The 25,000-nt window shown below is 36.2% G+C and overlaps 7 non-coding genes across 7 annotated transcripts; 4 read left to right on the top strand and 3 right to left on the bottom strand.

Annotated features, from left to right (window-relative positions):
* Positions 1–11,857: 11,857 nt before the first annotated feature.
* TRNAS-GCU (transfer RNA serine (anticodon GCU)) lies at positions 11,858–11,945 on the bottom strand. The gene has a single exon. It is a non-coding gene; the product is annotated as a tRNA-Ser (tRNA).
* Positions 11,946–15,572: 3,627 nt separating this feature from the next.
* On the bottom strand, positions 15,573–15,660 carry TRNAS-UGA (transfer RNA serine (anticodon UGA)). Its single transcript has one exon. It is a non-coding gene; the product is annotated as a tRNA-Ser (tRNA).
* An 824-nt stretch (positions 15,661–16,484) lies between these two features.
* TRNAG-GCC (transfer RNA glycine (anticodon GCC)) lies at positions 16,485–16,555 on the top strand. The gene has a single exon. It is a non-coding gene; the product is annotated as a tRNA-Gly (tRNA).
* A 2,484-nt stretch (positions 16,556–19,039) lies between these two features.
* Positions 19,040–19,111, top strand: TRNAT-GGU (transfer RNA threonine (anticodon GGU)). Its single transcript has one exon. It is a non-coding gene; the product is annotated as a tRNA-Thr (tRNA).
* Positions 19,112–19,618: 507 nt separating this feature from the next.
* TRNAY-GUA (transfer RNA tyrosine (anticodon GUA)) lies at positions 19,619–19,700 on the top strand. Its single transcript has one exon. It is a non-coding gene; the product is annotated as a tRNA-Tyr (tRNA).
* A 358-nt stretch (positions 19,701–20,058) lies between these two features.
* TRNAD-GUC (transfer RNA aspartic acid (anticodon GUC)) lies at positions 20,059–20,132 on the top strand. The gene has a single exon. It is a non-coding gene; the product is annotated as a tRNA-Asp (tRNA).
* A 2,599-nt stretch (positions 20,133–22,731) lies between these two features.
* On the bottom strand, positions 22,732–22,802 carry TRNAC-GCA (transfer RNA cysteine (anticodon GCA)). The gene has a single exon. It is a non-coding gene; the product is annotated as a tRNA-Cys (tRNA).
* Between the last annotated feature and the right edge of the window lie 2,198 nt (positions 22,803–25,000).

The following is a 25,000-nucleotide window of genomic DNA, read 5'->3' as shown; positions in this document are numbered from 1 at the left end:
TCTAATATGACATCCGATTTGTCAAAGGGATTGGATTGGTGACTTACCCATTCAGTGACTTTGGCACTGGACGTTCCAAAAACGGGTACTATCGGATCGGGTGAATTAGAGAATAGACAGAGGTCCGTTGGCATTTCAGCCTTTCTTCTCCTTTCAGGGCCTATCCGAAAGAGAATCCAGTACCTCTTGGTCCTGAATATCAGAATAGGACGAACGAACCGGCCTCCGCGGATATCTTTGCTTCGGAACAAAACCCTGCAATCAAATAGATTGTCCCAAGGGCGCCATATTCTAGGAGCCCAAGTTATGCTATTGAAAATTCGTTCCTCTAGCAGTTCCGGTTTGAGCATTCCGTTCCCTTTTTCAAACTCCACTTCTTTTCATATAGCAATCCCTGATCAAAGAGAGAACAATATCCATTTCAAAACATTTCTAACAGATTCCTTAGTTCGGACCGACGAAGTAATGTCACTCGACTATTATCAACCTGACTGCAATCTTTTTCTGTCGGTAAGGATTGCACCAGAGCACCTTCTACTTCTAATAGGCCATGAACTATAGATAGAGAAGAATCATTCTGAGCGAGTACATAAGAAGCGATCCACTTTTTTTCATCGGTTCCAGGGGAAGACCAAAGATCTTGCGCGGCAGGTCCGCCAGAAAAACTCAAAAGAGAAAGAAGTCTCGTTAATCTCTTCATGCTCGTTCCAAGTTCGAAGTACCTTTTGGCCAAAGAAAAACCCGCTTCCTGACACGATTGCCTCTTTATCTTTATATAGATAGATTCTATGGGGTTATTACTTAGTAAGTCTATTTTGTACAAGAGCCCCTCCTATCTGATAGAAAAGGGTCCCATGATCCCGAGCCGATCTTACCTTGGCTCGCAAACCCCAAGTTTGTCTATGAAGAGCTAATCTAATTGTATTTTTTTCTAGAATGGATTTCTTATGTGGAATACTAATGGATAGGGCTTCGTTGCTAAGTGCTACAAGATCTAGTGCACTGGAACTCGTGGTTATGGACCCGAATCCTTTAGTATGGAACATTGTCTTTTCCAAGTAAAAACCCCTAGTATATGAAAGAATGAAAAGGTGCTTTCGTTCTTGTGGAATAAGAAGCCCTCGTACCTTAATGAAAGGAAAATCGTAATTTTTCGTTAGGTATTTGACCAAATAGGATCGTCCAGTTCCTACAGAACCTATCACTAAAATACCCGATAGGGCTAAGCGGAACGAAAAGGGTTTTCCATGAGATGGTAAATGAAAACGATTAGTCCCACACGAGGTTTGGGAATAAGTGATTGTCTGATAATGAGCAAGGAATATACGTCTTTCTGCTAAAGAGGATCTATTAAACTCATAATTCATTAGATCCTTGTTATCAATGCCAACTAGGTATCATAAGTAAATGGATCCCGGTTGTTCAATCCTTTGATAACCAAGGTCATTCTTTGCTAAAGAGAAATGATCACTATGAGTCAGACTCAATAGAATTGGATCCATTCCAAATAGCGAGAATTAGGATTCTTGATCCCTCTCAATCTCTCTTTCAATTCGAGGATCCAGAGAGGTGTTTTCATAGTCATCTCCGAATATTTGCCATCTCGGAATATTTTCGATTTCATTTTTCTATGATATGTCTTTCTATATGAAAATTGGTTATTTACGATGTACGATGATCCCTGTTAAGCATCCATGGCTGAATGGTTAAAGCGCCCAACTCATAATTGGTAAATTTGCGGGTTCAATTCCTGCTGGATGCACACGAACGGGAACATTCCATAAGTCTATTGGAACTGGCTCTCTATCCATGGAATCTCATCCATCATCCATACATAACGAATTGGTATGGTATATTCATACCATAACATAAGAACAATAAGAACTCGAATTCTTATCGATACTGGAACTCAGAGCATAGGAGGGAAAGTCGATTTATGGATGGAATCAAATACGCAGTATTTACAGAAAAAAGTCTTCGTTTATTGGGAAAGAATCAATATACTTTTAATGTCGAATCGGGATTCACTAAGACAGAAATAAAGCATTGGGTCGAACTCTTCTTTGGTGTTAAGGTGGTAGCTGTGAATAGCCATCGACTACCTGGAAAAGGTAGAAGAATAGGACCTATTCTGGGCCATACAATGCATTACAGACGTATGATCATTACCCTTCAACCGGGTTATTCTATTCCACTTCTAGATAGAGAAAAAAACTAAAGGAGAATACTTAATAATACGGCGAAACATTTATACAAAACACCTATCCCGAGCACACGCAAGGGAACCGTAGACAGGCAAGTGAAATCCAATCCACGAAATAATTTGATCCATGGACGGCACCGTTGTGGTAAAGGTCGTAATTCCAGAGGAATCATTACCGCAAGGCATAGAGGGGGAGGTCATAAGCGCCTATACCGTAAAATAGATTTTCGACGGAATCAAAAAGACATATCTGGTAGAATCGTAACCATAGAATACGACCCTAATCGAAATGCATACATTTGTCTCATACACTATGGGGATGGTGAGAAGAGATATATTTTACATCCCAGAGGGGCTATAATTGGAGATACTATTGTTTCTGGTACAAAAGTTCCTATATCAATGGGAAATGCCCTACCTTTGAGTGCGGTTTGAACTATTGATTTACGTAATTGGAAGTAACCAATTAGGTTTACGACGAAACCTAGAAATCGATCACTGATCCAATTTGACTACCTCTACGGGATAGACCTCAACAGAAAACTGTTGAGTAACGGCAGCAAGTGATTGAGTTCAGTAGTTCCTCATAGAAAATTATTGGCTCTAGAGATATGGTAATATGGAGAAGACAAAATTGTTTGAAGCACGCACAGAACCGGAAGCGCCCCTTGTTTCAAAGAGAGGAGGACGGGTTATTCACATTTAATTTGATGGTCAGAGGCAAATTGAAAGCTAAGCAGTGGTAATTAAGACCCCCGGGGGAAAATAGGGATGTCTCCTACGTTACCCATAATATGTGGAAGTATCGACGTAATTTCATAGAGTCATTCGATCTGAATGCTACATGAAGAACATAAGCCAGATGACGGAACGCAGAGACCTAGGATGTAGAAGATCATAACATGAGCGATTCGGCAGATTTGGATTCCTTTCCTATATATCCACTCATGTGGTACTTCATCATATGATTCATATAAGATCCATCTGTCTAGAGATCGTCATATACATCTAGAAAGCCGTATGCTTTGGAAGAAGCTTGTACAGTTTGGGAAGGGGTTTTTTGAGAGAAAAGAAGAATCTACTTCAACCGATATGCCCTTAGGCACGGCCATGCATAACATAGAAATCACACGTGGAAGGGGTGGGCAATTAGCTAGAGCAGCAGGTGCTGTAGCGAAACTCATTGCAAAAGAGGGTAAATCGGCCACTTTAAGATTACCATCTGGGGAGGTCCGTTTAGTATCCCAAAACTGCTTAGCAACAGTCGGACAAGTGGGTAATGTTGGGGTGAACCAAAAAAGTTTGGGTAGAGCCGGATCTAAGTGTTGGCTAGGTAAACGCCCCGTAGTAAGAGGGGTAGTTATGAACCCTGTGGACCACCCCCATGGGGGCGGTGAAGGGAAAGCTCCCATTGGTAGAAAAAAACCCACAACCCCTTGGGGTTATCCTGCGCTTGGAAGAAGAACTAGGAAAAGGAAAAAATATAGCGATAGTTTTATTCTTCGTCGCCGTAAGTAAATACGTAACTAGGAATATGGAAAATTGCATTTTTGGAATTTGCAATAATGCGATGGGCGAACGACGGGAATTGAACCCGCGCATGGTGGATTCACAATCCACTGCCTTGATCCACTTGGCTACATCCGCCCCTTATCCAGCTAAAGGATTTTTTTCTTTTTTCCATTGATCATTATTCTATTTATTCTGACCTCCGTACTTCGATCGAGATATTGGACATAGAATGCCACTCTTTAAAAAGGAAAAAAGGAGTAATCAGCTGTGACACGAAAAAAAACGAATCCTTTTGTAGCTCATCATTTATTGGCAAAGATAGAAAAGGTCAATATGAAGGAGGAGAAAGAAACAATAGTAACGTGGTCCCGGGCATCTAGCATTCTACCCACAATGGTTGGCCATACAATCGCGATTCATAATGGAAAGGAACATATACCTATTTACATAACAAATCCTATGGTAGGTCGCAAATTGGGGGAATTCGTGCCTACTCGGCATTTCACGAGTTATGAAAATGCAAGAAAGGATACTAAATCTCGTCGTTAACTGAATTCTGAATAGAAAGATTAAGAAGAAAAAAAGATTCAAAATAAAGACAGAAATACCCAATATCTTGCTAGAACAAGATATTGGGTATTTCTGTCTTCAAAAATTCTTATATGTTAGCAGAAAAACCTTATCCATTAATAGATGGAACTTCAACAGCAGCTAAGTCTAGAGGGAAGTTGTGAGCATTACGTTCGTGCATTACTTCCATACCAAGGTTAGCACGGTTGATGATATCAGCCCAAGTATTAATAACGCGACCTTGACTATCAACTACAGATTGGTTGAAATTGAAACCATTTAGGTTGAAAGCCATAGTACTAATACCTAAAGCAGTGAACCAGATTCCTACTACAGGCCAAGCAGCCAAGAAGAAGTGTAAAGAACGAGAGTTGTTGAAACTAGCATATTGGAAGATTAATCGGCCAAAATAACCATGAGCAGCCACAATATTATAAGTTTCTTCCTCTTGACCAAATTTGTAACCCTCATTAGCGGATTCATTTTCAGTAGTTTCCCTGATCAAACTAGAGGTTACCAAGGAACCATGCATAGCACTGAATAGGGAACCGCCGAATACACCAGCTACACCTAACATGTGGAATGGATGCATAAGGATGTTGTGCTCTGCCTGGAATACAATCATAAAGTTGAAAGTACCAGAGATTCCTAAAGGCATACCATCAGAAAAGCTTCCTTGACCAATAGGGTAAATCAAGAAAACAGCAGTAGCAGCTGCAACAGGAGCTGAATATGCAACAGCAATCCAAGGACGCATACCCAGACGGAAACTAAGTTCCCACTCACGACCCATATAACAAGCTACACCAAGTAAGAAGTGTAGAACAATTAGCTCATAAGGACCACCATTGTATAACCACTCATCAACAGATGCAGCTTCCCAAATTGGGTAAAAGTGCAATCCGATCGCCGCAGAAGTAGGGATAATAGCACCAGAGATAATATTGTTTCCATAAAGTAAAGAACCAGAAACAGGCTCACGAATACCATCAATATCTACTGGAGGGGCAGCGATGAAGGCGATAATAAATACAGAAGTTGCGGTCAATAAGGTAGGGATCATCAAAACACCGAACCATCCGATGTAAAGACGATTTTCAGTGCTAGTTATCCAGTTGCAGAAGCGACCCCACAGGCTTGTACTTTCGCGTCTCTCTAAAATTGCAGTCATGGTAAGATCTTGGTTTATTCAAATTGCAAGGACTCCCAAGCACACGTATTAACTAGAATATAGATAATAGAAGGCTTGTTATTTAACAGTATAACATAGACTATATACCAATGTCAACCAAGTCAGCCCAAAGATTAGCTATCCATATAACTAAATTAACCAAACCAATAATTTTGTATTTGTAAATGAAGTGAGTCAAAGTGAAAAACTTTGATGGGTCTTTTCTATATGGGTTGCCCGGGACTCGAACCCGGAACTAGTCGGATGGAGTAGATAATTCTTCCTTGTTACAATAGAGAAAAATCCCTCCCCAAATCGTGCTTGCATTTTTCATTGCACACGACTTTCCCTATGTAGAAATAGCCAATTTCTATTCCAAAGAGGAAGTTCTACTAATTTTTTTAATTAGTAAGTTGATTCACCTACTCTTTATTATAATAAAAAGAACATTTCAGAATGAAAAATAGAAAAGTTTTTTCTTGATCATTTATCAACCCTTTCCTGTTTCTTAATTTCGTCTAATGATTAATTAAGAGGGTTGACCAGGTCATTGATACGTATAATATCCAAATACCAAATACGCTCAGTGTGTGATCCACAGAAAGAAAAAAGAGTTGTTTTGGTGAACATCAAAGAAAAAACTTGCTCTTCTTCCATAAAAAATTCTTCTAAAAATGCCGAACCCAATCGTTGCATAAAAGTTCGTACCGTGCTTTTATGTTTACGAGCTAAAGTTCTAGCACATGAAAGTCGAAGTATATACTTTAGTCGATACAAAGTCCGTTTTTTCGAAGATCCACTATGATAATGAAAAAGATTTCTACATATCCGACCAAATCGATCAAGAATATCCCAATCTGATAAATCTGTCCAAATGGGTTTACTAATAGGATGCCCCGATCCAGTACAAAATTGAGCTTTTGATAAGTATCCTATGAGGAGAGTAGCGGGGACTATGGTATCGAATTTTTTCATTCGAGTATCTATTAGAAATGAATTCTCCAGCATTTGATTCCTTACTAACAAAGAACTTTTTTGTACACTTGAAAGGTACCCCATAAAATCGAAGCAAGAGTTTGCTAATTGGTTTATATGGATTCTTCGCGGCTGAGTCCAAAAACAGAAATAATATTGCCAGAAATTGATAAGGTAGCATTTCCATTTCTTCTTCAAAAAAAAAGTGCCTTTTGATGCAAGAATTGCCTTTCCTTGATATCGAACATAATGCATAAGAGGATCCATAAAGAACCATAGGGTTTTCCGAGAAAAACCAGGGTACATTATCCCAAAATGTTCCATCTTCCTAGAAAAGTGGATTCGTTCCAGAAAAGTTCCAGAAGATGCTAATGGTAAGCAAGAAGATTGTTTACGAAGAAACAACAAAAAAAATTCATATTCTGATACATAAGAGTTATATAGGAATTGAAATAGTCTTTTATTTTCTTTTTGAAAAAAAAAAATGGATTTCATTGAAGTAATAAAACTATTCCAATTCGAATAATAGTTGAGAAAGAATCGCAATAAATGCAAAGATGGAACATCTTGGATACGGTATTGAAGGAGTTGAACCAGGATTTCCAAATGGATAGGATAGGGTATTTCTATATGTGATAGATAATCCAAATGCAAAAATTTGTCTTCTAAAAAGGGAAATATTGAATGAATAGAGCGTAAATTCTGAAACTTTGGTATTTCTTTTTCTTTCAGACAAAAAAATTCCCGTAGCGAGAATGGGATTTCCACAACGATCGCAAACCCTTCAGATAGAATCTGAGAATAAAACTCAGAATAAAAATAATTTTTGTAATCCAATAATCGATCTTGGTTAGGATGATTAACCGAGTTATCCAAAAAATTCTGCTGATACATTCGAATAATTAAACGTTTCACAAGTAGTGAACTAAATTTCTTGTTATTACAACTAACAACTATTTCCACAGGTTCAGAACCATTTAATCCATAATGGTGGGCAAATGCATAAATATATTCCTGAAAGAGAAGTGGGTAGACAAAGTATTGTTGACGAGATTTATGTTTTTCTGAATACCCTTCGAATTTTTCCATTTGTATTTCTACTTGAATCAGAGAGAAGAAGCATTTCTCGGTTTATCGAATGATGATACATAGTGCAATATGGTCAGAACAGGGTGTTGCATTTTTAATACAAACCCTGGAAAGAAAGGGAGTCTAATCCACAGATCTTTTTCTGCTCCTTTTCTACCCAATTAGTTTATGTTTGTTCTAATTAAAAAAAAAGAACAGAACAAGTTTTTTATTTTTGCAGGCCAATCGCTCTTTTGACTTTGGAATACAGCCTCTTTATCAATATACTGCTTCTTTTACACATTCAATCCATAACATCCCTTATTCAATCCATAATCAAGAATAATTAGGATTTCTAAAAAAAAAAAGAAAAAATAAAGGGTCCACTCATAGGAAAACCCAACCTTTCCCCGCATCCGGCACTAATCTATTTTTAACGTCTAATTAGAGCGGGGAATCATTCCAATTAGGAAGTTCAGCTCGTTGCTTTTTATTTTACCAGAATTGGAGCCAGGCTCTATCCATTTATTCATTAGACCCAGAAAATCGTAATTTTGGATTCCATTCAAAAAAGATTGATTTTATTACGACATGCTATTTTTTCCATTCATTACCTTTGAGGATCAGTCGTGGTCTTCTAGACTCTACCAAGAGTCTGGACGAATTTGTTGTTTCATCCAAATGTGTAAAAGATCATAGTCGCACTTAAAAGCCGAGTACTCTACCATTGAGTTAGCAACCCAGATAAAAAAAGGATCTTAGATACGATCGAAATCCAAAAATCAATGGAATTACACCGCGCGCTTCTGTCAAAACATTGAACTAGCAAGACATCAAAAGATTTTTTTTATCGACCATGAAAAACACTCAAATGCCAAAACGAACAGGTCCGGTGAAATTCCACTAAAGTAAAGTTAAAAAAAGAGCGACCCTAATCACGATGGCCAAATTCTCCTTATTTTTAGCGATTTTTATTAACAAAAAATATATATTATAAAAAATATATATTATATTGTATGAGAATACATGCAAGAGGAACACCCTTATCATTTGAGCGAAGTGTAGGCGGAAAAATTGAATATGGAGTGAGGATAAAGAGACCCATCTATCTACAAATTCTATTTGTTCAATAGACCTTTGTCAATGGAAATACAATGGTAAGAAAACAAATTAGATAGAAAAAGTAAATAAAATAGGGGCTTATGTTGGATTGGCACGATATAATATAAATCCAAATAGGATTAAAAAAGAGGTAAATTGTGTCTAAATAATTAGACAACTAGGAATACTAATAATCTTCTCCTATCCTATTTTTTGATTCATTTAGTTCTTCAATTAACTCAAAGTTCTTTCTTTTTCTTTAAAGAATTCTGCCTTCCTTAAAATATCATAAACAGTTCTTGTTGGTTGAGCACCCTTTTCAAGGAAATAGAGAATAGCTGGAACATTTAAACAAGTTTGATTCTTTATCGGATCATAAAAACCTACTTTTTGAAGATCTCTTCCTTCTCTTCGAGATCGAACATCAATTGCAACGATTCGATAGACAGCTTATTGGGATAGATGTAGATAAACAACGCCCCCCCCTAGAAACGTATATGAGGTTTTCTCCTCATACGGCTCGAGAAAATGATTCGAATTTCTGTCGATAATAATAGAAATTAGACTATGACGTGCATTAATTTCCTTACAGAAAAAACAAATTTCATTTATACTCATGACTCAAGTGGGCTAATTTTGCCTGACAAACTTCGAAGGCAAAATCCTTCCAAAATTTTTGAGTCGTCTTTAAACTCTTTTCTTTGTCTCATTTCGAACGAATTGACTTTTATTCCTTATTCTAATCCAACTCTGTTGTTGAGACAATTGAAAATTGTGTTTACTTGTTCTGGAATCCTTTATCTTTGATTTGTGAAATCCTTGGGTTTAGACATTACTTCGGGAATTCCTATTTTTTTCTTTCAAAAGAGTAGCAACATACCCTTTTTTCTTATTTCCTTCGATAAAGCATTTATCTCTTCTATAGAAATCTAATAAGATGGATTGATTCTGATATACTTTTATTGGACTTTCTTCTTATTTTAACCTTTCGATTTATTTCTATATTAAGGATAGACTGACAAAGTTGGCCTAATTTATTAGTTTTCACTAACCCTAGATTCTTTCCCTTGATAAAAAAAATTCTGTCCTCTCGAGCTCCATCGTGTACTATGTTACTTAAACCCAGCGCAAATTTGGTTCGGAACGAATAGAACAGGCTATGTCGAGCCAAGAGCATTTTCATTACTATGGAAAATGATGGATAGCAAAATCCACAATCGATCATGTCCTTCAAGTCGCACGTTGCTTTCTACCACATCGTTTTAAACGAAGTTTTACCATAACAAACATTCCTCTTTTCATTGCAAAGTGGTATAGAGAATTGATCCAATATGGATGGAATCATGAATAGTCATTGGTTTAGTTTTTTTATACTAATTAAAACTTGCTATCTATGGAGCAATATGGATAAAAGAAAGTAAGTATTTATCCGGGAAGCCTCCGCCAAGATCCAATTTATTTAAACCCATATTAAAATTCTATCATATGAATGAAACATAGTTTGAAAAAGACGACTAAACAAGTTTGCTTAAAACTTATTTATTCTTAAATTTCCACCCTCAACGGATGGCTCGAGATGATCAATCTTGAAGTGAGAAAAGAAGGATTGACTCTTCCTCAATAAATAAACTATCAACCTCCAAAAAAGTTTAATTAATTTAATTACTAGAATTAGAATTCTAGTAGTAATATATTTTTTCAGTACCAAAAACAATTAACTATAATAACTAAATAAACTATTCCAATGAAAAGATTGAAAGTTTTTGGTAGTTATAGAATTCTCGTACTTCTTCAACTCGAATACCAAAAGGAAGAAAAAAATATGACTAAGTGATTTTATAGTAGAGGCATATCCTGAATGTGCTTGATAGATCCCATTTTTTCATGAAAATAAAGATAGTCAATTTGACTGGACTTAAGACTTTATTATGTTTTCTGAGAAAGAATAAGATATCATTATTCTCTTTAATAAACTTTTGTCTCGTACGGAATACTATATGATTTCACCGTTTGTTTCATCAGAAACAATCTGGGACGGAAGGATTCGAACCTCCGAGTAACGGGACCAAAACCCGCTGCCTTACCACTTGGCCACGCCCCATTTCGGGTTTTATGCGACACTAATAAACACTAGTATGTTTATTTGTTATTCGTCAATACCATTTCAATTACATAAAAAAGGAGGGATATTCTCTTGCTAGTATTCTACACATGCGGATAATATAGAATCAAAAAAATGCATTGATCATTACATGGAATTCTATTAAGATATTATATGAAAGTCGAATTTATTCCACTCTCATTTGAGAGTGCGAATACAAGGAGGTATTTTGTGTTTGGGAAAGTCCGAAGAAAAAAGATTTTGAATCTGCCTTTTCCTTCTTTCCCTTAAAAAAATAACTCAAGAAAAATCCAATTATTTACTCTACAAGAATGAAATGCTTGTTATGCCTAATATACTTAGTTTAACCTGTATCTGTTTTAATTCTGTTCTTTATCCTACTAGTTTTTTCTTTGCCAAATTACCCGAAGCTTATGCTATTTTCAATCCAATCGTGGATATTATGCCTGTTATACCTCTATTCTTTTTTCTATTAGCCTTTGTTTGGCAAGCTGCTGTAAGTTTTCGATGAAATCTTTAGTACTCTGTATGCCAAATTGAATGATGTGTTCATTCCAAAAAAATTTTAAAATGGGTAAAAGCCGAGAAGTTTTATATTTTTATATTATGAACCTTCGATTCTAAAATTTAAATTCTTCTACATTGAATGGGTAGCTACAGCAATAAATTTGGATCAGCCTTTCTACTCCCCTGCACCTAGGTTGAGCAGGTACCTAAAGGTACCTACACAATACCTAACCACCTAACCCTATTTTTGCTATTGATAAGAGTGCTTATTATAAAAGAATTCTTGCAATTTTTTTCAAGAATTCTTTTTTGCATTTTTAGGTATAAAAAAAAACCATCCTAGTGGATCCGTGTGGTAAGGAAAAACTGGTAATCTATTCCTTAAAAAAAAATCTTGGAGATTATGTAATGCTTACTCTCAAACTTTTTGTTTATACAGTAGTGATATTCTTTGTTTCACTCTTTATCTTTGGATTCTTATCTAATGACCCAGGACGGAATCCTGGACGCGAGGAGTAAAAATTCAGTTTTTTTTTTTCTTATTGGATTTGTTTCGTACATTTATCTATGAGAAAATCCGGGGGTCAGAATTCTTTCCAATTCGAAAGTCCCAAATGATCCAAGGGAGCGGAAAGAGAGGGATTCGAACCCTCGGTACAAAAAAATTGTACAACGGATTAGCAATCCGCCGCTTTAGTCCACTCAGCCATCTCTCCACGTTCCAAAGCGAAAGGTTTCCGTGATATGATATAGGCAAGAAATAAGAAATAACGGTTGCAAAAAACCCCTTTTTTTTCTTTCAAAAGTCTATAAAAATTATATTGCCAATTCCATTTTAATTATATTCTTTTTTCTTAATGTTAATAAAAAAAGAAGAAAATTCTTGTTTTTTCTTTCTAAAAATCGATATTGGCCGAGAGACAATCAAATAGATTTTCTCTTTAGCGGGCATTTCCATATAGGACTTGTTATAATTATAATAAAACAAGCAGGTTATATAAAAAAAACGCTTTTTTTGTCGATTATTTATCAAGAAAGCAAAAAGGGTTCTTATCAAATCCACCATAAAATTGGAAAGAAGCATAAAGTAAGTAGACCTGACTCCTTTAATGATGCCTCTATCCGCTATTCTGATATATAAATTCGATGTAGATGAAATTGTATAAGCGAATTTTTTTTATTTCCTTAGACTTAGACCGCGCAAGACAAGAATTTTTCGCTATTTACGATTTCATATTCTTGTTACTAGATGTTCTATAGGAATAAGAAGAAATCGCAACTCCTTTGCGCTACACATAAAATTGGATTTCGAAGGTCCATTTTTTTTTTTCAGAATCCTCTATTATTTTAGTTCTTCCACCCATGCAATAGAGAGGGAATGGGAAAAGAAGGGTTACTTTTATTTGCATTTTTCCCTTAAAAGATAGACTTTGAAATAGGAGTCTTGGAATAATGCTGAATTCAAAGGTTTATTTCTTTCTATAGTATAAGAAAAACAATTTATTTCTATTTCTATAGTATAAGAAAAACAAATAAATAGTATAAGAAAAACAAATCGAATCAAATTCATGGATTTACCACGACCTCGGTTGTGACTGTGACTCCATAGATAAAAATGGGAAATTTCTCTCTTCGAGACCATTGAAAAAGGGCATTGAACGAGAAAGAAATCGTCCACAGATAATAAAACTATCATATGCCTTGGAAAGTGATATGAGGTGCTCGGAAATGGTTGAAGTAATTGAATAGGAGGATCACTATGACTATAGCCCTTGGTAGAATTCCTAAAGAAGAAAATGATCTATTTGATACTATGGATGACTGGTTACGAAGGGACCGTTTCGTTTTTGTAGGATGGTCTGGCCTATTGCTCTTTCCTTGTGCTTATTTCGCTTTAGGGGGTTGGTTTACAGGGACAACTTTTGTAACTTCTTGGTATACCCATGGATTGGCTAGTTCCTATTTGGAAGGTTGTAATTTCTTAACCGCAGCAGTTTCTACCCCTGCCAATAGTTTAGCACACTCTTTGTTGCTACTATGGGGGCCCGAAGCACAAGGAGATTTTACTCGTTGGTGTCAATTAGGCGGTCTATGGACTTTTGTAGCTCTCCACGGGGCTTTTGCACTAATAGGTTTCATGTTACGCCAATTTGAACTTGCTCGGTCTGTTCAATTGCGGCCTTATAATGCAATCTCATTCTCTGGTCCAATTGCTGTTTTTGTTTCTGTATTCCTTATTTATCCACTGGGGCAATCTGGTTGGTTCTTTGCGCCGAGTTTTGGCGTAGCAGCGATATTTCGATTCATCCTTTTCTTCCAAGGATTTCATAATTGGACGTTGAACCCATTTCATATGATGGGAGTTGCCGGAGTATTAGGTGCGGCTCTGCTATGCGCTATTCATGGAGCGACCGTAGAAAACACTCTATTTGAGGACGGTGATGGTGCAAATACCTTCCGTGCTTTTAACCCAACTCAAGCTGAAGAAACTTATTCAATGGTCACTGCTAACCGCTTTTGGTCCCAAATCTTTGGTGTTGCTTTTTCCAATAAACGTTGGTTACATTTCTTTATGCTATTTGTACCCGTCACCGGTTTATGGATGAGTGCTATTGGCGTAGTTGGCTTGGCTCTGAACTTACGTGCCTATGACTTTGTTTCCCAGGAAATCCGTGCAGCGGAAGATCCTGAATTTGAGACTTTCTACACCAAAAATATTCTTTTAAACGAGGGTATTCGTGCGTGGATGGCAGCTCAGGATCAGCCTCATGAAAATCTTATATTCCCTGAGGAGGTTCTACCACGTGGAAACGCTCTTTAATGGAACTTTCGTTTTAGCTGGTCGTGACCAAGAAACCACCGGCTTTGCTTGGTGGGCTGGGAATGCCAGACTTATCAATTTGTCCGGTAAACTGCTTGGAGCTCATGTAGCTCATGCCGGATTAATCGTATTCTGGGCCGGAGCAATGAACCTATTTGAAGTGGCCCATTTCGTACCAGAAAAGCCCATGTATGAACAAGGGTTGATTTTACTTCCACACTTAGCTACTCTAGGTTGGGGAGTAGGGCCAGGGGGGGAAGTTCTAGATACTTTTCCGTACTTTGTATCTGGCGTACTTCACCTAATTTCCTCCGCAGTCTTAGGCTTCGGTGGCATTTATCACGCGCTTCTGGGACCCGAGACTCTTGAGGAATCTTTTCCATTCTTTGGTTATGTCTGGAAAGATAGAAATAAAATGACTACAATTTTGGGTATTCACTTAATTTTGTTAGGTCTAGGTGCTTTTCTTCTAGTACTCAAGGCTCTTTATTTTGGCGGTGTATATGATACCTGGGCCCCTGGGGGGGGAGATGTAAGAAAAATTACCAATTTGACCCTTAGTCCCAGTGTTATATTTGGTTATTTACTAAAATCTCCTTTTGGTGGAGAAGGGTGGATTGTTAGTGTAGATGATTTAGAAGATATAATTGGTGGGCATGTATGGTTGGGTTTTATTTGTGTATTTGGCGGAATTTGGCATATTTTAACCAAACCCTTCGCATGGGCTCGCCGTGCATTTGTATGGTCTGGAGAAGCTTACTTGTCTTATAGTTTAGCTGCTTTATCTGTCTTTGGTTTTATCGCTTGTTGTTTTGTATGGTTCAATAATACAGCTTATCCGAGTGAGTTTTATGGACCCACCGGGCCAGAAGCTTCTCAAGCTCAAGCATTTACTTTTCTAGTTAGAGACCAGCGTCTTGGAGCTAATGTGGGATCCGCTCAAGGACCCACAGGTTTAGGTAAATATCTAATGCGTTCCCCAACTGGGGAGGTTATCTTTGGAGGGGAAACTATGCGTTTTTGGGACCTTCGTGCTCCATGGTTAGAACCTCTAAGGGGCCCCAACGGTTTGGACTTGAGTAGGTTGAAAAAAGACATACAACCTTGGCAAGAACGACGCTCAGCAGAATATATGACCCACGCTCCTTTAGGCTCTTTAAATTCCGTGGGTGGCGTAGCTACCGAGATCAATGCAGTTAATTATGTCTCTCCTAGAAGTTGGTTATCAACTTCTCATTTTGTTCTAGGATTCTTCTTTTTTGTGGGCCATTTATGGCATGCAGGAAGAGCCCGAGCTGCTGCAGCAGGTTTTGAAAAGGGAATCGATCGTGATTTGGAACCTGTTCTTTACATGAACCCTCTTAACTAAGATTTTCTTATTTATACCTGTTCTACTTTTTTTCTGTTCTGGCTCGGTTATTCCATCTAGCCGAGCCATTCATTCCTTTTTATGAAAGAAAGATAAGGGACAGAAAAAAAAAATAAATAAAAATGAAAGAAACAAACGTATTCAATAAGCAAAAGGAGAGAGAGGGATTCGAACCCTCGATAGTTCCTAGAACTATACCGGTTTTCAAGACCGGAGCTATCAACCACTCAGCCATCTCTCCACAGCCTAATCCTTATTTTACTCCTACAAATAGAACATAGCCATATAAAAAATAAAAAGATTTATTAGCCTCTAGAAAGATATCAGATACAAGTTCCTTTTCGATATATCTCTGTATACTGTATACACGGATACAGGATCCGCTATACCCGCTTGTGAAATAAAGAGTAAATAATCTCTTCTCACCCCCATATCCAAATAAAAAAGCGGTTTAAGTAATAAATTTGAATTAAAGAGAAGAATCAATGGATTCATGATTAAACCCCTCCTACTTCTTGTATTTTTTTACAATTTTGGTTTAAGTGAGGGATCAAATATGTAGTCAACTTTATTTGATGGTAGCTTGGAGGATTAGAAATATGACTATTGCTTTCCAATTAGCTGTTTTTGCATTAATTGCGACTTCCTCAGTCTTAGTAATTAGTGTACCCCTTGTATTTGCTTCTCCTGATGGTTGGTCAAATAATAAAAATGTTGTATTTTCCGGTACATCATTATGGATTGGACTAGTCTTTCTCGTAGCTATTCTGAATTCTCTCATTTCTTAAATGAAATTTGGTTAATATTTATTAACCCCATAAAAAAGAAATAATAAAGGCCATTTCTTCTAAAAAATTAGAATAGTGAGACGTATTAAAACGCAATTTGCGTTCCGAATTGCTAGCTCTTCTCTTTCAGTATTATGAAATTCCATTCCCATTAGAATATTCATTGACAGATAATAAAAAAAGGAAAACTCTAATATAATAGAAAATGAAATGAAACGGTCGACCCAGACATAGAAGGTCGACCCAGGCGGATATACGCTATAAAATATATACCGTAGCGAGCGTAGTTCAATGGTAAAATATCTCCTTGCCAAGGAGAAGATACGGGTTCGATTCCCGCCGCTCGCCCGCTTAATTTATCAAAGTACTATGATAAAAAGTTTAGTCTAGTTAACTGTTTAACTACTTATATTAAATTAAGTATTAATTAGGTGTTAGTCTAGTGCCGTATCCCTTACTATCTTACCCTTCCTTTGCATCCCACTCAAAAAAAGAGGGCGCTCCAGAGGCAGAAATAGAACTCGCCAACAGAGCTCCAAAAATTGGGTATTAACTGAGACAAACAACGGGCAAACTTTTTTTAAAGGGAAGGGAGAGGTAGACTGTCCCTTTCGTTTCATTTTTATTTTCTGCAGGGTAGGGAGAGGCCTTGCGCCTTCTTTTTTTGAAGGCAAGTGACTTCGCAAACTGCTCAATTTTGCCCTCTAGGGCCGGGAACTAATGAATAAAAAAGGGTTGGATACGCCCCTCTACCATACATATCTAGAGAAATAGAATAGTCCTTTTATACAGACTGCTAAGTGCGGAGACGGGAATCGAACCCGTGACCTCAAGGTTATGAGCCTCGTGAGCTACCAAACTGCTCTACTCCGCTCTGGAGTACCAGAAACTGGTGGACAAAAAAGGCTTGAATACAAGCCTCTAACATGTCTAGACAAATAGAATACTCCTTTTATACAGAATGGAGCGGGTAGCGGGAATCGAACCCGCATCGTTAGCTTGGAAGGCTAGGGGTTATAGTCGACGTTGGTTGATTATTTTTAACGTCTCTAATTCAAAACCGAACATGAAATTTTGATTTCATTCGGCTCCTTTATGGATATTCTCACCACTTAACATCTATGTCAGCTTTTCTATTTGAATGGAACCAAAGCTCTCCGCTTTCTAGATGATCCTTATAGAGTAGGAGATAGAAATTCTATCTAAATTCATCTAATCTACTTACTTCGTTCCCTAATTTCATTCAAGAGATCCTGAGGAAAAGAATTGGGTTTCCACCGAGCTGAAACAATATGCGGATGGTTCTAGTAAACCAAAACTATCGTTTTTTAGCTATTTGGCTTCCTTATTCCTTATTTTAAGAAGATTTAGTTACGATTGGAAATCAACTTTTTTGTATCTTCATCCATAGATCCTTTACTCATATTTTCAAAATTGGAATACTTAATCCAATGCAAAATTATGCTTCGCGACTCTGTACTCATAATCCTATTTTTATTTTGGATGCAATTTAAATTAGTCTTTGGATACAAATCGCCAGAATGTATATTCTTCCTCAATATGCTATTGAGAGGAAAAGGATTTAATCCTTTATAAGAACTAAAGTTTTCATCGGAATATAAAAATAAAAAACTTAAGGATGCCTTAAGTATATCATTTCAAATTCAGTTATTAATAGAACGAATCACACTTTTACCACTAAACTATACCCGCTACATTGTAGATTATGGTATAAATGGTACCCTTTGTCAAGGATAGCCATTTGACAAGAAGGCTAATTCCCCCTTATTGAATCAGATGGAGAAGGTTCATGACACTGAGCCGTTGGTACTTCTACTTCGATCGCTCGCCTTTACTTTAGGATTTAGATAGCCCCTCTGGTCTGTAAAAAAAATCTTTTCTTACCATGCTAATAGCGCCTGAACCAAATGTATTTATTTTGATTAGGATCCTATTCTACGGTTACGACTACAATAATAATTATTTACTTTGCAAGGACGTAAGTGTGTCAGACTGCTAAATTGTTTTATTATTCCTACAATATAAACTAGGGGATATAGGGGGTAACACTGTCCCTATAAATTCCTTTTTTCCTTTTCTTTTTTGTCCAGAATTGAACAAAAAAGAAATTATGGAAGATGTTTTCTTCCCCCATTAAGTCCGAGCCATAGAGTAAGAGTGAGATGAGTTTTCCAAATTCATCATAGACTTTCCCTATGGCTTGATAGAAGTAAGCAGCAAAGAGTCGTAACTTAAAGAAAAAAACGGACAGGGCCGACAGATTTACCTGATGTAAAGAAGATCCTAAAAGTCTCTGATTAGTCGACTCTCTCCATTTAACACTTTCCTCTCTCTCCTTTTTTCCACTGACTCAATTCTAGTTTATTAGATTCTTGTTTAAAAGAATGCAAAAAGTTCAATAGAACTAAGAACACATAAAAAATAGCATAGAGGATCAAGGCCATTACCAAAAGTTCCTCCCAAGGATCCTATATCCTATTGGGTATCTGTTCCCCGCCTTTTCCCGCTAGGATCGGAAATCTTATATTTTCCATATCCATATACCGTTGAATCCTTGGGGTTCCAGAATCCGCCTATTTTACTAGTCTTCGGAAACGGAAAACCCTGAACCAAGAAGAGTTGGATATGTTATGTAGGGTATGTTTTTTTTTATTAATTTTATTTTGAGCTCTCAAGATATCGATATATACATATACAATCTCTACATAATGTCTCTCTCTCTATCTCTATATATTATATATATAATATGTACATTATGCAGTAGACCCATAATGGGAAATCCAAGTGGCTAATTTTTGAATTAAATAAAAAGCCCTTTTAACTCAGTGGTAGAGTAATGCCATGGTAAGGCATAAGTCATCGGTTCAAATCCGATAAAGGGCTTTTTAAATTAGTGGTAGAGTAATCTCGTGCTAAGACGTAAGTCGTTGGTTCGAATCTGATAGAGTACTTTTCTACTAAATTGATTCACTTTTTTTCTTTGTTTTTGAAACTTTCTCTATATTTTTAGAGAATTTTATGACTTAGTGCGGGATGGATGCATTTTTGGTATGAACACTAAATGAAGCACGGAGAATTAATCTATAACGATCAACTAAAAAAAATCCTAGATGAAAACATAACAGAAAAGTTGGAAAAACTCTTTGCTTTGGATCTATTTATACTTTTCGAGTATATTGACAATTCCAAAAAACTGCTCATACTATGATTATAGTATAATCACGAGCGGTTGTATATGGCCCTATCGTCTAGTGATGCCCCTATCGTCTAGTGGTTCAGGACATCTCTCTTTCAAGGAGGCAGCGGGGATTCGACTTCCCCTGGGGGTAGGGAGTATTATGAAAGGAGGTTAATCATAGATTAGCAAAAACCCTAGAATAAATTCTTCCTGGGTCGATGCCCGAGTGGTTAATGGGGACGGACTGTAAATTCGTTGACAATGTCTACGCTGGTTCAAATCCAGCTCGGCCCAAACCAAAAATCTAGGGCTTCGTGAGTATGAACTAAATCCTTTTGTTTTTCTTCCATAAAATAAAATGTCTGATCTATAGAAATAAAAGATAAAGAAAAAAGGGAAATTTTTTTTTCTAATCCATATCTCTCTCATTCCTTTCTTACAAACAAAAGAGTTTTTCTTATTGAAGGCTGGATTATTATCCATTTTTAGTGATAAAAAATCACGACATACTAGTTATGTCACTCTCACTATACCCACGTATAATATAATATGTGGGTATGTAGTATATGATTCGTCTATTTCTTAGAGTACGAAAGACGAATCGAATCTTCTTATGGTTCTATTTAAGAATGGGTATGCCATACACCCCGCGGGGATTGTAGTTCAATTGGTCAGAGCACCGCCCTGTCAAGGCGGAAGCTGCGGGTTCGAGCCCCGTCAGTCCCGAACTAGGGTTCAATGAATGGAGAAATTGATATTTCCTTTTTCCATGAAAAAAAGGGGCAGGGAGCAAGATCAAATACCCACAGGGCACCCTTACTTCACTTTTTTATTTTGCATCTCTCATTAAAGAGGGAGGGAGGGCATATAGGAATTTTTTTTTCACTACTCCCAATCGATAAAGAAAGACACACATACGATATGTGGATTAGTAGAATTTAGGATATTATATTACTCTATCTTTCTTTATGATGATACCATCCTCATCTTAATTTCCTATTCCACTCTTATGGAATAGAGTACCGGTATTTTACCGGAATCCATACATAAATCGTATTCCCTTTTTATTTCAGACCTCTTTTCCCCATCTCACTTCTACTGCTTATTTGGATGTCTATGTGACCCATAGAAAGTGAAAGTTGGTCATATAATACATACATAATTGTATGTATAACTATAAGAAAAAGGAAGGGAAATTGTATAAGATTAAGAAAGTATAAGATTAAGAAAGCTCGTGGGTTAGAGATATAGAAAAGAAAAAGTAGAAAAGGATTAAAAAAGAGGGAATTCCTAATCCAATCAAAAAACCCATTTTGGTCTTAGTGTGGATAGAGGATCTTCCTATGTTATACTATATAACTCTCATCCGTGAAATATAACTCTCATCCATGAATTGATTTGATAGATCCGATATTCATAATATTGAATTGATTCAGTATTATCAGAATGCAAGCCCTACCCTTGAATTTACAAGATACCCCTTTTTCCTCTCCATGGGATTACATCCCGAGTTATTGTGAAAATAAAAAATAAAGAGGTTATGGAAGTCAATATTCTCGCATTTATTGCTACTGCACTGTTCATTCTAGTTCCTACTTCTTTTTTACTTATTATTTATGTAAAAACAGTCAGCCAAAATAATTAATTGGAATTCCAATTAATCATTGAAGAAATTAAAAAGGGATTAAATAAAAAAAATCCAAGTCTTAAATGAAAGGATCTGGTTGGAATCTTAAAGTGTGGTAGAAAGAACTACATATAGTTTTTTCTACGACACTTTAGATTCTTTCTATTATATTATCTTTGAATCTACATAGAATAGATTAGTAGATTGAAATAGTTAAGTAGTCTAATTCAATTTCTTTTTTCATTGCATCCACTTAATTTCAATCAGGTCAAAATAAAAAAATCTAAGACAATTCTTGACCAAAGAATCCATGGAAGGAAAGAAAAATAATATGAAGAATAGACTATAGTAAAAAGTAAAAGGAAATGGAAAATGTGTGATATGCCGTGAATAGTTCCGTGGAAGAAAGTCTAATTTTCTTATGTATAGAACTTTTTTTAACCATTCGTCATTTCTAGTAGAAATTCTGAATTGGTATAATGGCTCTTTCTTACATTACAACTTACAATACAAGAGTTTCTTACAGGAGTGAAACAAAACTAAAGAAAAAGATTAAAGAATAACGTTTGACAAAATGATTAATGCAAAATGATCCATTAAAGAAAAGAATTGATACAACAATTTGATTACTTAATCAATTAGTAGTATCCCTAGAGTCCACTCCTTCCCCATACTACTAGTGAAAGAGAAAATGTAAAGACTACCATTAAAGCAGCCCAAGCGAGACTTACTATATCCATCTAAATTATGTCTCCTATTTCTATGAAGGGATTATTCTACTATTGATCAATAATCATAGTGGAATCAAGGGTACAGAGTCAAAAAGGGATTCCGCCCTAAGGCCATGGATCAATCAGTTCAAGGAATTTACTCCTAACAAATTCTTATAGGAATTCTGGTAGAATTAGAGAGCATTAAAAATACGAGATACTATAGCCCTTTTTTCCTTAAAAAAGAAAGAGTACGGGAATGATGTCCTGAATAGAAGAAGCGGGAATAGGAAGATTTTTTATTCCTTTTGTTACTCTTTTTTTTTTTTTTAAGCAAAGGACGCCCGAATATACCATAAAATTATCGATAGATAAATATTTATTGGATACCTACCTTACCTAATGTTTATTTTTGACCTAAACCCTGCAGCCTTGCTTTGTATCATTCTATGAAAGAATGAAGAGATTTTATCCATAATACAACTCCTAAATTGATTTTTGATCGACCTATTTAATCTGATTCTCGTTAGAATTAAGTAGTCCTTACTTTAGTGTATGTAGGTAACATAAGATGTACGATAAAAAAATGTATAATAATTAGTAAGTCTTGATATTCTTTCGTGGAGTCCCTTCTTGAATCTTAGATTGAAAAAAAAAAAGAATGCCCCTTAGGGACCTTTCTTTGGATACCAAGATTTCTGACATCTTATCCTCGTATTTTAAAATTATCAAATCGAATCTCAATTAAGAACCAATTCAAATTCATATAATAAAAGAATAAGGAAACACTACCTCACCCCTATTGATAACCATTTTGGCCACTACCGTCAAAACAAACCCTAACCCTAGTTTGAGGATAGAACTATGGTATGGTTTCTCTAAACCCAGTATCGGCAGGCCCAGTTACTCTCTTGCCCGAACTTATGCGAAGTAAAAATTTATCGAATTCGATCAGCACTATAAAAAAAACCTAAGTATTTTATTGATCAGGCGGCACCCAGATTTGAACTGGGGATAAAGGATTTGCAGTCCCCTGCCTTACCGCTTGGCCATGCCGCCAAAAAATCCGATCAAAAATCTAGAAAACAGCAAGTATTCATCCACGTTTTCTTACGAAAAGCCCCTTTTATTTTGAATATAATTCTACTTACTTTTTTCCAATCTTTTTCAAAAAATCTATTCCTGCTTTTTTTGATCCAGTTTCTATTATTCTCCTCGATAGATTCTATCTTAAAACATACATTGTTAACACAATAAAACTTCCCATTTCTTTCTATTGAGATGAAAAAGAAGAAAAAGTGGATTTCTATTCACAGGCTGCAAAATTCAGAATAAATTGGAACCGTTAACTAGAATTCTCTTTTTTTTATTGCAGTAGTGAACTACTCTTAAATCGGTATTATCTCCCCCCCCTTCAATGGCATAATAAAATATTATGGCTTTATGCTTAATCCGTGTATAGGTAAACTTTAGGTCCGAACAGCATTATTATCCAAAGATCCCCTTTATGTACATATCTCTATGGGGAATCATGCTTTAATTTTTCAAAGTATTAAATTAAATATCTTGAATAAAAAAAGGAAATTTGCTCTGATATAGAGTATAACCTGACTATCTTGGCGTACCCAAGTGAAATTACGATAAAAGAAAAGCATGGATATGGGGAGAGGTGGATAACTAGATTGGCATGTACTTAAAAAAGGGACTTACTTTATTTTAGAATTCCACAATGAAATACTGAATTTTCTAGCAATTATACTACTCCGATCCGAAATAAAAAAGAACCCTCAAATTATTTTGAGAAATTAAAGTAAGCACGCTATTCTAAATCGAAGTAAAGTCAAACTTTCTAGTATATTATATTACGGCTTTATTACATTCATAGAAAGGAGATAAAATGAGAAATCTTTGCCATCCAATCTGATTAGAATATCATAACATAAAGTATAAGTGGCAGAATTTTTTTTGTAGGAATGTTTTATCAATTCATTTTCATTTCATTTGTACCCCTGGCAAACTCGAACTTTCGTCCAAATGGTCTCTATTCATATGTATGAAATACATATATGAAATACGTATGTGGAGTTCCCTAGAATTTCATGTGATTCAGTAAACAGAATATAGATTCCATGATTGCTAGATCGATCCATAGGGATTGATGAAGAGTGAGCTGATAATGGAATTTTTCTTTGATAAACAGGAAACTTAAGATTAAGATGCTCCGGAATGGAAACGAGGGAATGTCCACAATACCCGGATTTAGTCAGATCCAATTCGAGGGATTTTGTAGGTTCATTAATCAAGCCTTGGCAGAAGAACTTGACAAGTTTCCAACAATTAAAGATCCAGATCACGAAATTGCATTTCAATTATTTGCGAAAGGATATCAACTGCTAGAACCCTCGATAAAAGAAAGAGATGCTGTGTATGAATCACTCACCTATTCTTCCGAATTATATGTATCTGCGAGATTAATTTTTGGTTTCGATGTGCAAAAGCAAACCATTTCTATCGGAAACATTCCTATAATGAATTCCTTAGGAACCTTTATTATAAATGGAATATACCGAATTGTGATCAATCAAATATTGCTAAGTCCTGGTATTTACTACCGCTCGGAATTAGATCATAAGGGAATTTCTATCTACACTGGCACTATAATATCAGATTGGGGGGGGAGATCGGAATTAGCAATTGATAAAAAAGAAAGGATATGGGCTCGCGTGAGTAGAAAACAAAAGATATCTATTCTAGTTCTATCATCAGCTATGGGTTCGAATCTAAGAGAAATTCTGGATAATGTTTCCTACCCTGAAATTTTCTTGTCTTTCCCGAATGCTAAAGAGAAGAAGAGGATTGAGTCAAAAGAAAAAGCTATTTTGGAGTTTTATCAACAATTTGCTTGTGTAGGTGGGGACCTGGTATTTTCGGAGTCCTTATGCGAGGAATTACAAAAGAAATTTTTTCAACAAAAATGTGAATTAGGAAGGATTGGTCGACGAAATATGAATCGGAGACTTAATCTTGATATTCCTCAGAACAATACATTCTTGTTACCACGAGATGTATTGGCCGCTACGGATCATTTGATTGGAATGAAATTTGGAACGGGTATACTTGACGATGACGATATGAATCACTTGAAAAATAAACGTATTCGTTCGGTTGCGGATCTGTTACAAGATCAATTCGGATTGGCTCTTGGTCGTTTACAACATGCAGTTCAAAAAACTATTCGTAGAGTATTCATACGTCAA

This window comes from Triticum urartu, unplaced genomic scaffold (assembly GCF_056163025.1).
Source record: "Triticum urartu cultivar PI428250 unplaced genomic scaffold, HENAU_Tu73 scaffold2, whole genome shotgun sequence".
NCBI lineage: Eukaryota > Viridiplantae > Streptophyta > Magnoliopsida > Poales > Poaceae > Triticum > Triticum urartu.
The sequence above is the reverse complement of the archived record's forward strand: the minus strand, read 5'-3'. Positions and strand labels throughout refer to the sequence as shown.